This window comes from Phalacrocorax carbo, chromosome 9 (genome assembly GCF_963921805.1).
Source record: "Phalacrocorax carbo chromosome 9, bPhaCar2.1, whole genome shotgun sequence".
Classification (NCBI taxonomy): Eukaryota; Metazoa; Chordata; class Aves; order Suliformes; family Phalacrocoracidae; genus Phalacrocorax; species Phalacrocorax carbo.
This window is the reverse complement of record NC_087521.1, coordinates 26,905,920-26,922,192: the sequence shown is the minus strand read 5'-3', so window position 1 is coordinate 26,922,192 and position 16,273 is coordinate 26,905,920.

Here is a 16,273-nt window from a genome sequence, read left to right as displayed (position 1 = left end):
GCAGTGTGCCCAGGTGGCCAAGAAGGCCAACAGCATCCTGGCTTGTATCAGGGATAGTGTGGCCAGCAGGAGCACAGCAGTGATCGTGCCCCTGTACTCGGCACTGGTGAGGCAGCGCCTCGAATACTGTGTTCGGTTTTGGGCCCCTCAGTACGAGAAGGACATTGAGCTGTTGGAGCGTGTCCAAAGAAGAGCAATGAAGCTGGTGAAGGGTCTGGAGAACAAGTCTTATGAGGAGCGGCTGAGGGAGTTGGGGTTGTTTAGCCTGGAGAAGCGGAGGCTGAGGGGAGACCTTATCGCTCTCTACAACTACCTGAAAGGCGGTTGTATCAAGGTGGGTGTTGGTCTCTTCTCCCAAGTTACTAGCAATAAGACAAGAGGAAATGGCCTCAAGTTGCACCAGGAGAGGTTTAGATTGGCTATTAGGAAAATATTCTTCACTGAAAGGGTGGTCAGGCATTGGAATAGACTGCCCAGGGAAATGGTTGAGTCACCATCCCTGGGGTATTTAAAAGACGTGTAGATGTTGTGCTTAGGGACATGGTTTTGTAGTGGACTTGGCCGTGCTGGGTTAACAGTTGGCCTTGATGACCTTAAAGGTCTTTTCCAACCTAAATGATTCTGTGATTCCTTGCTGCCTGTGGAGGGATCCCTGCATCTTCCAAGTTCCAGATGCTGCGAGCGCTAACATTTGTTCAAGTCTAACACTGCAGACCATTAACATGGGAGAGCAGTTTAGTGAGCAGAGAATGTTTTATTAATGTTCTGTTCATGTTGAAATTATACTACTGCTCTATAGGCTGAGTGATGAAAGATAACAGCTGTGTCAATAGTCCATAATGGGAGGGGAAAAGAATTATTTACAACCATATTGGCTCTTAGAAAAAGTTTAAAGGCTTTGATTGAATCTCTGTATCTCTGGCATTAAAGTACTGGGGGGAGGTGGGACAGTGCAGGTGTGCTCAGAGCATCCCCTCAGCCACTGTAAGGCACATGGAAAGCTGAGCAGCAGGAGAGTCCTAAAAGGTGAGACCAATGTGCCAGTGAAGATCACAGCTCAGATGCCAACCAAGATTCCCACTTTGGGACTTGTTGTGGAATGCAAAATGTGCTCATCTATGCTGCTGATGAAGAGCTGCTTATCGGGGAAGCAGAGCAGATCAGGACAGATGTCACTGAAGGATGAAAGACAAATGTATGAGGAAATTTCATGCGAGAGGTTTATCCTTGTGCTGGCCAGAAGGTGCTGGACCATATGTACCAGAGCAGAGGTGAATAGTGGTGGCTGCTTAGTCCTTCAAGGACTGCAGCCTGCAAAGGGGACCTGAATCCACATCCCCTTCAACTGATTTGTGTAAGCTGAGAAGGATTTTGAAAAGAACCAAATTTTTTTTTCCAGATTTTTCAGCTCCTTATTTACCCTTTTCTTTCCTTGAATGCTTACCCTTGCAGTAGATCTTCCTTGTTTATTTACTCCTCCTACAATCCCAGGGTAATAAGAACGGCTTACATTAGAGTTCAGGTTGTTTATCCACTGTTTCTGTGGTAGACAAAGCCTCAGAAACACTTTGGTAGGTAAAATACTGAATCTGCACATTTCAGGTAAGTTGGGAAGTGATGCAGAAAGATTTATTTTGAAATTTGGAGATGTCAAATTAAAAAATGCATCTCTCTGTCATCTCAATTAATGTTTTTCCATGTAATGCCCAAGGTGATTATGACAGAAAGGGGAGAGAGAAACCATTTCTGTGTTCTTTTTGGTTTTCTTGGAAATCCCTTAAGACCTCCGATGTCGCAAGTTTTGCATGTAATTTTCTTTGTATCTAACACAGTGAGCTTCTTTGCTTCCCTTCATTTTAAACATCTACTCAAAGATGAGATGGATTTTCCTCTAGAAACATCTGTTTTTCTCCATTGATTACAAAGGGAATAACTTGGTGTGTGCAAATCGTTGAAGTTAATACAGGGGGCCTGCCTGCCTGCCCAGACACCTGCCATCTCTGAGCTCTTCTTTACCTGCTTTCCAAGAGCTTGCTCCTTATCTCAACCATCAATTTTACCAAAGGCACTAAAGGGAGGTTGACTCTGCTTTGCTGTGTGTGTTTTGGGGCCATCTCTCTTAGGAAATCACTGTGTTTGAATGTGCTTGGAGATAATAAGGCCTGAGACCTTCAGTAGCCTATTTCTGTCCCTCCCTAGGCAGTTGCTGAAGGCAAAGCTCACCCTGGTTTGTCATTTCCAGTTTTCCAGCCTGTCAATGCCTGAGCAGTGGGTCCGGCAGCAGCCTCTCTTCCCAGCTGCTGGTGCACTGCACAGTCACTTGCAAGCACTGCTGGTTCCAGCTCAGCTGGTGGCCAGGTACTGGTGTGCTGCCAAAGCATGTCACCATGGGTCAGGGAGTGAGCAAACAAGGTACACTGAGAGAAGGCTCTTCCTGACCACAATTGCATCTGAAAACTTTGTTTTGTTGTCCTTTATATTTCTATCCTGCCACCGGCATGATTTTACACAGTTCCTTGGAGGCCCTGAGTTATTTATTCTGGTAGTTAAGCTGCTTGCTGCTCCTCCAGGCAATTCCACAACTCCTCTCCATGGGCTGGGAGAAAGGCAGGAGGCCTTCAGAGCACAATGGCAGAAAAGAAGATCGTAAGAGTTGGCACTTGGTTAGTGACCTCCTTCATGCCCTATCCTCTGCATTTGATGTGGGCAATCAGGAGAAGGTGTTGCCAAGGCTACGAGATCTTATCAGTCTGCCTTCCAGGTCCTCTGTGGCTTCCCTCTTCCCCCCATAATTGTGCCCAGACTTTCTGTTTAAATACCATCTGCTTCAGCTGCAATTCACACAACTATCCCAAAGGGCTTTGCTCTTGATTCTCCAGTAATCTGCCTTTTGTATGCTAACCCTCTTGTTAGAGAGAAAATACACTTGTCTTTGAAGAGTGATAAAATAAGGATGTGAAGCAACAAAAGACAAGCAGGTCAAATATGAGATCGATGCTGCCTGAGCCAGATTCTGCTGTGGATAATTCCTGAAGACAACTTGCGATCAAAGCAGTAAAGGAAGAATTTGTCATAACCACTGAAACAGTTAATGGAAAATCCTGTCTGTAATGAAGTATCTACCTGCTGCACATTCCTGCTTATATTCAGCAAGCAAAATACCTACTGGTATCAGCAGGGATGTCAGGTGGGGAGTAACGACTTTGCCATGGTGATCCACATCACCGATGTGAATCAAACCAGGTTTAAAATTGGCTGAGTTTCAAAGGTTAGATGCTGATCCCTTTCTGCTTTCATCCTCTCTTCCCCCAAGTTTTCTCTCTTTTACATAAAAACAAATCTGAGGTAGACTAATGGGGTTCTGGCTGGCAAGAAACATCCCTTAAACAACCAGTCTAATCCCAAGAGCATTATAAACTAATTAAAAAGCAGAACCAGTCCCTCTCCAGCAGGTTCACAGTAAGACATTTTTCACGGTGTCTGACCAGTACCTGTACACTTCTTGCAGTGTTACAGGAGGAGTAAATATTATCCAGACCAGTAGAATTTATTAATATTACCATGTTCCTCCTTTTTGCTGTTTCTCTTGAGCTCCTACAGCATGATTAGGAATATTTTGCTGACAGCATCATCTTTGGAAAGGCCCACCAGCATCCTGCTACAGGCTGCCCTGCTAATGCTACCTATTATTCAAGCTGCTTGCCTGATGCTTCCTATTATCAGACCCTTTTTCCCCTTATGTTTAGTTTGCAGTCTTTTCCTGTTTGGGCTGAAATGTAACATTAAGACTATTCTGACTGAGCCAGGTAATCTGATATTTACTGTATATGTAAAAATGTTAACCTAAGCAGCAGTTCCTGAGAATAAAGCATTAAAAACCATATTGTTTTGCCCATTTTATGAAACAATTGAAGGAGTGATTTCAAATTTGATGGGAATGTTGTATCAAGGCTGCCTTTCTCTGTGAAAATTCCCCTAAATGGAGCTAAATGTGTGAAGCTTCAAAAGAATCACAGTTTGCACAGGAAAGGCTTGCAGGAATTTCACTGCTGCATTCCCCAGGAGTCTCTCCTTTCCATGTGCTCTGTGCACTGCAGGGAAGATTGCCTTGAAACTGTCAAAGCAGCGTTGCACTGTCAGTCCCCCGCAGCACATCACCAGAACTCTGGGTCCAGTCTGTGTCAGCTGGAGCTTCCCTCAAGATCCAGCATGAGCAGATGTTTTCTTCAAACATGGCCAGCAAAGAGATATTCTCTTTATATCACTTTGTATCCTGCAAACCAAGCAGTGTGCTTTGTGGCAAGTCAAGAAAGGGTAATTAAGGAAAAGTTGGAGCTGCTCCTCACAAGGCTTCTCTTCTGAGACCTCATCCCCAGTGTGACTCAGTCAGCCCAGCAAGGTCTCACCTGCCTCCTGGACTTGCCCATTAGTGGTCCCATGGGTCAAGGCAGGAACAGACCCCTAGACAAGGAGCACACCTCCCCTTTTCTCTGGCTATTGCCCCCACTTGCTCCTGATATCTCTGTATTTCCAGTCCGCTCCCTGATTTATGAGGTGCCTTCATTCCTGTGTGGCCTAGGCTTTTTTCGCTCAGCTAAGGAGGTGGGAGAAGGGTGAGAAGGAGTAATGAGGGACTGGAGACATTGTGAGGAGTAGTGATGAGCAGGAGGCACCTCTTTCACAGTCTTCTGCATGGCTGAGGAGAAGAGGGCATGAGACCTGTGCAGGAATTTGTTAAGTTCTTGCCCTTTTCTACAGGACTGTAGGTTCAGTGTGAGACAGAGCATAAAACGGTCCCTCATCTAGGGAGGCTCTTAAACCACAGAGGAAACAGAAGAGTTGGAGGGTTGGATATACAGGAGGAAATTAGCTGCAGGGATTGAAGCTTCCTGGCCCTAAACTTTGACAAACACCTAACACACTTCGCCTCTTCAGGGGCATTAGGTGTTTGTCAGTGCATTGGCCAGCAAAGCCCTAAGCAAGATGGAGAAGTGCAAACGAGGGAGGAAAAGGGGGCACACAGGTCAGAAAGATGGACACCCTGCCCAAGCAGAACCAGGAATGGTCTCCTGGCTCCCATCTGGCATCCAGGTCCAGGTCTGCCTCCATGTGTGGAGGACGAAACAGTTCAAAAGATATTTACAGCTGGGTCACCTAAGATATTTAGCTCTGGGTCACCTAAAATGGTTACAGAAATAGGTCAGGTGGTGGCATGCTCTTACAGACCTCTTTTCTGGAAGACCAGAGAGCAGTTTACGACCTGCTGCTCCACCTGGACACTCACAAGTCTCTGGGGCCAGATGGGATCCACCTGAGGAGTACTGAGGGAGCTGGCAGAGGATCTCGCCAAGCCACTCTCCATTTATCATCAGTCCTGATTAACAGGGGAAGTCCCAGATGACTGGAGGCCTGCTGATATAACGTCCATCTATAAAAAGGGCTGGAAGGAGGATCCGGGGAACTACAGGCCAGTCAGCCTCACCTCTCTACTGGGGAAGGTTATGGAGCGATACATCTTGAGTAAGCTCACCAGGAAAATGCAGGACAACCAGGGGAGCAAGCCCAGCCAGCATGGCTTCATGAAAGGCAGGTCCTGCCTGACCAGCCCGATCTCCTTCTATGACAGGGTGACCCGCCTAGTAGATGAGTAGTTGAGTCACCATCCCTGGGGTATTTAAAAAACATATATACGCAAAACTTCATAGCATGGTTTAGGAAGCATGGTGGTGTTGAATTGACTGTAGGACTTGATAATCCTAGAGGCCTACTCCAAACTTAATGATTCTATGATTCTTCCCAGGTTCAGCTGATGTCTCTCCCCTCTTCAACCCACGACCCAAGGGGACTGAAAGTAGTAGGAGTCAAGTGGGAGAGATGGTTTGCTCTGCACACCCAGACCAAAGGGATTTCTGCTCTGGCTGTTTCTGCTGGGTGTGCTGAAAGGTCAGCAATATTTCAAGTCAACCTGCTAACAGCTATTTTTGGCTCTTATTTTGCAAATACCGCATCAGAAACAAAGAGTTATTTTTGTCCATCAGGATTGCTCTGATAACTTTGCTCAGTACAATGTTAAATAATCAAACCCCACAGGAATAACAGCGCTGTTTTATAATCCCATATTATCAGATATATAGAGGCACACAGCAGGGGATGTGCAGAGGGGAGAGCTTAAATCTCTTAATGAATACAAAAGAATATTTATATTATTCATATCATCTGAGTCCACATATTGCAATGATTTGGAGCATGGTGTAGCTGTGCATAGAGGTGTGGATTTTTAAACAAGGAGGTACTTGTCCCAACAGGAGAAAATAGCAATAGCTATTGTTCTCTACTGCTTTTTAGCAATGCCAGTGCAAAATGTGGCTGGTGTGACAAGGAGCACCTGAAGTGCCTGCAGAGTCCTACTCCTACACACACTGTCACCATGGCTTCCTCCACATCTGTGTTGTGGAAACACCTCCCTTGCCCATGAAAACCCTGGTGGAAGTGGAGCATATTGATTTGTGAGTCACCGGTAGCACTGCTCCAGCAACAGTGGAGAGAAAGTCCCAACTTCTGACTTTCCATGGTTTATGCCACGTGACCCAAATAAGACCAGAATTTCCTTTTGCTAAACACTGTATGGACTCAGGAAAGACAGCCCTTGCCCAAAGACATTGAAAATGTCACAGATAAAGGTAAGAGAAAGGGAGTCTTACAATGTCCAATTTATGGTTGGAGAAGTTAAGCACAGAGACCTCACAGATCATCTGCTCTGCACCTATCACATCCAACGTATTTTTTAAAACTTGTTATTTAGGTACCAAAGAAACACCTGTGTTTTCAAACACAGTCTTCATGGCAGGTGATCACCACATGGAAAAATCTGCTCCAAAGTATCCAGATGGTAGCAGTAAGAAACTGATCCCCCCTAGAAACAGAAAAGAGCTGTTCCTATGAGAGCTGGACACTTTGGAGCCACGTTCCTCTGATTACGGGCTGATGGTGTCAGGGATGCTGGTATCAGAGTGAGTCACTGAGCCTAGATATCCTGAGCAGGCCTGGGTCAATGGTTCATCTTTTTGTTAAGCCCACCTTTCCATTCCTCAGAAGGCTAAGAGACACCAGTGGGTGGTTATGGAGAAGAGGCAAACTCTTCTCAGGTGTGTACTGTGAAGGGACAGAAGGTGACAATCACATCCTCCCTTATGAGGAAAGGCTGAGAGACTTGGGTTTGTTCAGCCTGGAGAAGAGAAGACTGAGGGGGGGGATTTCATCAATACCTATAAATATCTAAAGGGTGGGTGTCAGGACGATAGGACTGGGCTCTTTTCAGTGGTGCCCAATGACAAGACAAGGGGCAATGGGCATAAACTGAAACACAGGAATTTCTATCTCAATATGAGAAAAAACTTCTTTCCTGTGCGGGTGCCAGAGCAGTGGCACAGGCTGCCCAGGGAGGGTGTGGAGTCTCCTTCCCTGGAGACATTCAAAACCCACCTGGATGCAGTCCTGTGCCCCCTGCTGTGGGTGTGGCTGCTCAAGCAGCGGGGTTGGACAAGATGATCTCCAGAGGTCCCTTCCAACCCCTACTATTCCATGATTCTGTGATTCTGCGACTCTGTGACTGCAGCAGGGGATAGGACATAATGAAAAAGATCTTCTCCAAGAGGGTGGTTAAGCAGGAGAGCGGGATCCCAGAGAGGAAGTGGTCATTCCACCCTTGAAGGTGTTCAAGATTCAACAGGACATGGCCATGAGCAGCCTGCTCTACCATCAGATGTAGTCATGCTTTGAGCAGGGGTTGGACTGAACAAAGTCCCACAGATCCCTCCCAGTCTAAATTACTCCACAATTTTTCTGAGTTGAAAAAAGTCACTGGCATGTTCCCCCTCTTGTCTGAGAGGCTTGTTCTTTTCCCAGGGAGCCTCTGTGTCTCCTGTGGTGTTTTGCAGGATGCACAAGAGACCGGCCCTGGGAATGATGTGCTTGTGTGTGTTTTGCCCAGAGGTACCCAGTGACCAGCCCAGCATGGGTGACAGAATGTGGGCTTCCAAGGTGGTATCACTGACTTAGGGTTTATTGCTCACTAGATCATGTTCTCTCACATTTCCAGCACCTGGAGTCACTAGACTATCAGACAATTTCAGTTTGGGAGTTTTCTAAAGGATGTCTCAGCCCTTTGTGCTGCAGACAAATGACTGAAAATGCAGTACCTCTCCTCTTCCCCTGCTGCAAAAAGCCATTAGGGAGCCCAGAGCCACTCATTTTAAATCTTGTAATTTTAAGCCAATCGTAGAACTTTTAAACACCTGGAGTTGGCAAATCTACAGCCCAGAGGTCCTTGTGCCTAGACCACCCAGCCTTTGCAAATACCTGCACAGATATGTGTGTCTTCAATTTGTCATGTATTTTGCAAAAGCTGTTTCAATTTCTTGAAACAGGCACTTGATACTTTGAACACTCTCATTGCTAAGCACTGGCCTCTTTTGAAGTATCCATGTACTTTTTGTCTGTGTGATGGAGAGGCTGCTGTCACTCAGTCAGAAGGAAGATAATATATGCAGTTGCATATTTGGGTTGCTCATCTTCTGGAGTGTTGAACAGACTTCCTAAACGATGCCTTAGTCATTTGTTCAACTTTCAAAATGAATATCCCAGAGAGGTCTGCATTTTCTGGCTCAGAAGGACTTTCAAACACAATGAATCAAAAAGGGGATGATTTTTGAAGCTGTTGTATGGGAAATTTATGGCTTTGCTTCTTCTAAGATGAAAAACCCGATGAAGGATATAAATTGACTTAGAAGTTTGCCTTTAAAACTCAGCTTGTAACTTCTCATGGGAAACAGAGGATGGGTAGGTATAAATCAACCTGCACTAAACAGAATGGCTAAGACCTCAGAAAGAGGAATCTAGTCCAAAGGACACGCTTTTGTTGTGGACTTAAGCTGAGCTCGAACCCAGTCTCATCGTTTCACTCTTCTGTGCACAGAAGACCCTCTGGCATGACTTTTGTGGTCAGCTTGTGAGAGGATACAGGCTAATAAACCCTGCTTGGAGCACTCCTATAATTTTCCACCTGTGCCAAGAAAGACAGAGAGGTTTTCCTAGTAGAGCCCAGAGGAAAGAGCAGGATAAGTTGGTGTGGGGCAGCACAAGAGGCTGGCTACCTCATGACTCACACCCAGCCTTGGCTACCCCACAGCTGGTGATGGTCATTCAGCATAGCTGATGTGAAAGCAAATCCTGAACTGCTCTGCTGGGACAGAGAGAAAAAAAAAGTTAAACCGTTATGGAGAAACAATTCCATGTTTGTACCATGATTAGTTTACATTGAAACGTGGCTGCTGACAGGTTATTTCGGTAAAAGAAGGCAAGAGCTCATTGTGTCCCTCATTCTGCTGCATACTCTGCATGGGTGGAGTTTCACTGAAATCAGCTGGAGCCCTTCCACATATAGCAAATGGCAGGCTTAGCAGTGATGTTTTGCTTTGATATCCCTCTTCTACTCAAATAACCTATTAGCTAAAGTGCTCCATTGAGCTGCAATCTCTAGTAGGATTGTTTTGGTTTATAGTTTCTCTGGTGAGTAGTGTGTTTCTGGAAGCTGGGCTAGGTATTTCTTTTTCCTCCACTTGGAAACATTGTGTTGAAGAAAGTGGAGATCGTTAGATATTTTGAAACATGTTCTTCTGCAAAAAATTCCCTTTTGAACGTTTGATAATAAAAATTCATTTGCATGATGCTGCAGGTTGTGGGCTAAATTGCATAGCTGGATGATGATTTAGCAAGATATGGAGTTGCCACAAAACTACATGCAAGTTCAGAAAACAACCAGGCATTGCCCAAGTTTGCAGCTCCAGTGAATCATCACAGAGCAGAGGGATGGCGAGCTCATGGCATCATACAGGGTGCTGGGCAGTGCTGGGGCTGAACGGCACATGAAGCAAACAACAGCATTAAAGCACAGGGCATGGAGCTGAGAGGCAGGTCCCATAGATAGCTCTGACAAAATGCTGTCTGTCCTTCCACTCTGTAATCTGAAGCAATGGCTCAAGCCAGCTCCAGAGGGGTCCCAGCGGTGCCGCAAGCATCTGCCGATGACTCTGGCGGCGGGCGATTGCCTTTGTGTCAGCCCCTTTGGCAGATGGAGATGGAGAGGAGGCAGAGCAGAGAGCTGGTAGGTACAGGTGGACTGGGAAAGGGCAAGAATTTGGTTTCCAGGTGTTAGTTTGGTGGCACTTTGGGAGGGCTGAGGACCGGCACCTGCTCAGGGCAAGCAGCAAGATAACTGCCAGTGGCAGGGTTCAGCAGACCATCACTGTAAACACAGGTTTGGTTCATCAGCTCTCCCTTGGCTGTTCACATCCAACAGAGGCAGCTGCATCCTGGAGACGAGAGATGGGTGTGTACCAACATCAGGTGACTGCTGATAGGAATCTAGAGTATTTGAGCTATTTCGCTTTTTGTGTATAAAGCTCAGCATCAGCACCAGAAATGCAACATGAAGGCAAATGTCAGAAAGGAGAAGAGTCAAGAACTGAAGAGTAAAAGCTTCTAGTAACTACATGCATGTTTCCACCCATTAGTTTGAAGATGTAATCCCTAAATCATCCCAGCCTCACCGGTATGTTTTATGCAAACTGTTACTGTCTCCAGGAGCTGCAAGTGAAAACACTGTTGTTACACTCATGTTCTGATATCACGTATAATAATTCTTGTTCAATTTGTTAAGCAGCAGTGTTCAGTGTCACATTGTGTAGGCATCAGAAGTATTATTTGGTAGTGTCTTTTAATTTTAAACATTTCTGAAGTGCTAGGCATATAAGTTGCTGCTTTTAAGTTTGGGGTGAAAAGGGAAAAAATTAGAAGAGTGTCACTGCATTTAACCTGCATATTGTCTTGGTGCCATGCTCTTAGCAGGGAGCACTAAACAACCCCTCAGCAACCTTCCTTCTGAGAAGAGGCAGCCAAAATCTGTCTTGTGGGGACACTGTCTCCGGGACCAGGCCCCACCGATGAGAAAGTTTGTGAATCCCAGAGGTGTATGTGACTGTGGAAGTCAGATGTAAAAATGCAGAGTGCTTTACTGAGGAAAGCTAGCTACCCCCAGGAGAGTAAAGACAGAGGGGTTGAAAAATCTGGGGACTGAACATATAAATCTCCTTGCATGACTTCAGCTCAGATAGATGAAGTGGCTATGCCTAGGTTTGTGGTGAAACAAGAAAAAAGAATGGAGTCTAGGGACTCCTACAACCCAGGAAGTGACACCTCTCCCCCTGGTTAATCCATCTTTTTCTGAATCATTTATGGATGTTTTGAGGGTGCTTATGAAGTTCAGAGGCATTAGGCTGGAGAAGAAAGTGCGGAGAGGCGTTGCATGTGCTGTCAGCCCCCCGGCGGTGTGTCCATCTGCTCTCGTGCGCTAACGAAGACCTGCTGCGCTATGCCTTTCAGGAAGCTTCAATCTTCAGGGCCTTTTGCATGAATCTTTAATATGTTCCTTGTGTGCTTGTCATGTAGGAATTCAAAGACTGAAAATAAGCTGCTTAGCAAAGATGGGGCATATTAGCTAACTTCTCCTCCAGGCTGTCGGACAAATCCACCAGCCTCTGGTGCAGAACAGACCAGCTCAGGCTTACATGCCCTTTTGCAAAATTTTTCCAGAAAGGAGAGGGAAGCACATCAGTACCATAAGAGATCCCATCCTGTGTTTTATAATCCTTCCTTTGTTGGACCTACCTGACCCCTCCAAGAAGACACAGCTCATGAGGAAAGTTCTCAGTGGAGGCCCAGAAAAGCTGCCAAGAAATGCACACTGGATGAACAGGGCCACAAGCCACTTCAAAAGTAAGCACCAATAACAATCCAAATGCCCAAATTCGGTGCATTACCTATCTAGAAGCAGGTCCACAAAGTCAAAGGAATTACTTCTGTACATACCTGATTTCAGAGGAACACTGGGTTGGAGGTTCATGAGCACAACTTCACCAGACCTAGCCCAGGGCATGGACACAACTAGGGTTGGTTTATGTCTTTGTGTTAAAAGTTGAGTATCTGCATTAGCTGTTTTCACATTAGACATCAGAGATTCCTGCTCTCAGGTATATTGGGTCCAGAGTATTTTCCTTTGAGTTGGCAGCAAACCATTATTCAGAGTGTAATGGTATCATTCTATGTAAAAAAAATAAATCCACAAAGAGAAGATCTAGCTTACCGATAGGATAGTTCAGTGTACTGAGTGTTATGTGTTCCTAGTAGCCTGTAGAAAGACTGGTATATGCAAGTTTTCTGAGTTAGTGCTGGCATATGCCATCCTGATGAAATCCAGCTTGTGAATTCTAGTCATGGTCCTAAGGTTTATTAAAATGCACTGAGAAGGAAGGTGACATTGTAAGACAGAATAAATAGTGGTGCCTTGTAAAGCCTGAATATCAACATGAGTACCTTAAGTGCAGCGCTAATTACAGTAAATTTGGAGTGGAAATCAGCTCTTCCAGTTTCTTCTTAAATCTTTCTCTGGTCACTCTAGGAATGTTTAATGATTGATGCTTGACATCATATGCTCTGTGCCCATATGTCTCATTTGGTTTGTGTGTGTTTAACTTGTGTAAATAAACTACTCTGCAGTGGTACAGTACTTAGAAACCTACCTGCTGCGATGCATCGCCTATAGCATATGTTGCTACAGAACCTCTGTTTATGAACACTCCAGGCACGATCTGGTGTAAAGCATGGGCCCTATCCTGCCATCTGCAGCCATGTTTCTGCTAAAAGCTCACATCCTCTGGTGTTCAAGGCACAAAAAACTGTTGCCTGTGGAATCTTCCTTCTAAATAAGAATAGTTCCTTGGGCAGGAAGGTTTTGCTAAAACGTAGCAGCATCTGGTTCTCATTTTGGTAATCAGTCATTTATCCAGTTTTATAAGACTGAGACACAAGGGGTCAAATAACTTCAGTTCAGGCACCGATCTGGTGGATCAGGATGATTTACATGTCAAGATGCTCTTAGTTCTCTCCTTTGGCCAGTAGATATTACGTATCAATACAAAAGATAGTTCCCAGCATTAATGCAGTATTGCCTATCTCTTCTACTGTACTCTATGCACACCCATATATGACAACTCTGTAAGATCACTTCACGGTGTTTTTCAAAGCCTGTATATGTTTTCTGATTAGGCATATGTGCTGGATTTAGCCAAATCCCCACTTAAGTACCATACTCTATGTATCTAGGTCATTTGCACAACAATTTTTATTGTAAATCTGGAATAACAAGCACAGTTCTTGGCAGAGTTCTGCATGGCAGAAACACTTTATGTCTTCATATAAATGCATGTGAGCTTTTCTGGAAGGGAAAAAAAAAAAAAAAAAAAGAACAAATTAGTTAATTTGTCTACAGTTTTCCTGGCAACTCAAGAGTAACAAGAGATAACTGCAGAGACTCAGAGCTGTTCCTTTCACTCTACTTTTGGGCAAATGTGTTGGGCAGCTCTTGGACCATTTCACCTGCCTCCTTCAGCCTCAGGCTAGTCTCAGTTTGGCCCTGGGCACCTGCCGTAGGGAATGCAGAAAAAATCCTGCTGGTTTTGTCCTTGCCAAAGCCAGCTCGCCCACCCAGCTGGGCTCTGCCAGCAGCCCCCTCCCCGAGCAGGCTGCAGGGAGGAGCAGGGCTGGCAGCAGCAAGGAGAGGGGCAATATGTCAATAGCTGCCCCAAAGTGGGGCAGGCACAGCTTGAGCCTTGGGCAGGGTATGGACCAGGCACCTCTGTGTGGGTACAGGCACTGCAGGCGTCTCCTGCCAGCTTCTTCCTGACGCAGGGGACCCTCCTGCTTGCAGACTGGAGCCCGGTGCCCTAGGTGCTGTGCCGGTATTTCCATACAAAGCAAACAAAAGGCAGTTGCTATCCTAAAGAGTTTAAAATCAAATCACTTGGAAGAAAAGCTTTGGCTTGGTTACATTAGCAGTTATCACGACTGGAGCCAGACACTAGGTTGTGACAAAAGCAACTATTGCAAAAACAAGATAATTACAAGTCTGGGCTATTTGTGAGTTGAACCAGTTCTTTCGTATTTGCTGAAATGAAATGCAAGCACCAAAGCAACGTAGTTTGCTGCATTGTTCAAAGAGTGAAGCACCTTCAGCAGCACTGCCAACCAAATGTGCTGCAGCTCTGGATGGTGAGAAAAGCACACATCACTGTTAGAAACAAAAAAAAGTTTAAAGAATGCAATAGAATCTGTACTTACTCAGAAGCTGGCCTTGCTTGGGACAGTGGCCTAGCATGATAAGCACCTTCACTTGCTCTGCTTATTTCAATATATTTCTGAGCATTTCTATAAAGCAGGAGTATAAAATATCCTCATTTTATTCTTTTTTATTTCCCCTCAGTACCCAAACTCATCCCGCAGCTGCAGTGAACCCAAAGCAATGCCAGCAAATCCCATGCATCAAAACTTTGTATTATTTTAATAGCTTCTTTTTCTCAGAAGGCATATGAAAATCATACAGATGATTTCTAGCAGGACAGTGGTTCATGCTGAGCCAGCAAATAATTTTCTAGTCTTATTTTGAATCACTCTTGGAACAAGTCTTAGCTCTTCGTGTACAAATGAGGCCAAAAAAAAAATGGGTGGGGAAAAAGACACAAGGCCCTTTGTCCTCTCTGAAAATTGTTTAAAACCTCAGGGTTGAATAAGGCACTTTATTTAACCCAGCCTGGTTATAAATACAAAGTGGCACCTTAGCCTCTAGGTGAACTAGGGAATTCAGATGTATCTCCTCAGTTACAATCACACTTGAGAGGCACAGCTTCAATCCAAGATGTGTCCCTACACTAAAGGATTGTTAAAAGTAACTGAGGACACCAGGTTTGGTCCAAAGAGAGACCCTGAGCCAGAAGGAAGGTGCATGGGCCAGCAGGAGTCAAATGGCTGCTTTGCCTTTGTTTGTGTTTCCTGGTCATGCTTTAAGCACCAAGTCCTCCTTTTGTTTAGTGTCCCAAATGCTGTCTTAACCTTTTTTCTTGTTCCTACTGGAGAAAAATTGGTTTCAGCATGGTGGGAGTGACTGTTCATCCCTGTGGGCCCTTGAGGGCTTCGTGGTGGAATAGGCACCAGGAGCTGCTCTTCCCTCTGCAGAGACCCTTTGCAGGATTGGGGTTAGCTCTTGTGCCCCCAAGGGATGCAGTCCCAGCACCTCCAGGCCACATCACTGGGCCAAATTAACAAAAACCACAATGGACGGGAACACCTGAGATTTAGAGAAACCTCTTCTGCTGTGGCTCCCAGCCCTCAGGCCTGTGAGGAGGGGGAGGATGAGACGCAGCAGCATGCGTGTGTCCTGCTGGGGTATGGGAGGGCTGGTGGCTGGGCATGGCCATTAAGAATTAAAAAACCAACCATGCTGCTTCCAGAACCAGTGCACTCCAGGGCTACATGGAGACCATTTTTGTGTCCAATCCACTTTGTTCTGCATCAGTTGTAACTTTGGGGAAAAAAAAGCTAGTTGTTTCCCCCTGCACACCCAAGCTAAGAGATAAAGACCTGTACCACTGAATAGCACCTGAGTTGCTGGGTTTTATCTCATGTTCAGTTTATTTTGTTCTGCCCCTGTGTTTTCAGTTGCAGTTCTGTACTTGCAAGACCTCACCAGCCTGAAGAGCTAATCCAGGAAGACATACGGGGCTGCCAAGGGAAGGCTGGGTTGATGAGATAGGTGCCTGTGCTATTTCTTCCTGTTTGAATCATCATCAGTGAATCCTAACAGCAACAATAAATTATTCTTATGTTTCCAGCACTGTGGTATCTGGAGCTTTCCTCAGCTCCTGGGTCTGGCTGTACGTCCCAGCGGCATCCCAGTCCCAGGGGTTTTCATGGCTTCATTGCCTACTGAATAGTAATGTGTGGGTGTATAGATGTCAGCAGTATGGAGGACACGTGGGTATGTGACAATATCCAACCTATGTTTCATAAATTAAATGACTAATTCATAAAGAGAATTTGTCACACTCTAGGAGCCATGCTGAAGCTGAATGCTGGCTTGATTGCAAACATCCATTTAATGGCTGGATTCACTGCAATCACAGGCATTTTAAACAGATTTCCTTCGGTGTGTGGGCATGAATTGTCAGGCAGGATGAAAAGATCCTTGTCCTTTATAGTGTAGGTCTGGGGTCTGAAAACTGAGCATGAGGAGAATAGCTCCTGCTCTGTGTCCCCACCTCCCTGGAGGTCCCCACTCCTCCGCTCCTGCCCACCCTCCTAGATGGGCTCAAGAAGGGTCTCCAGA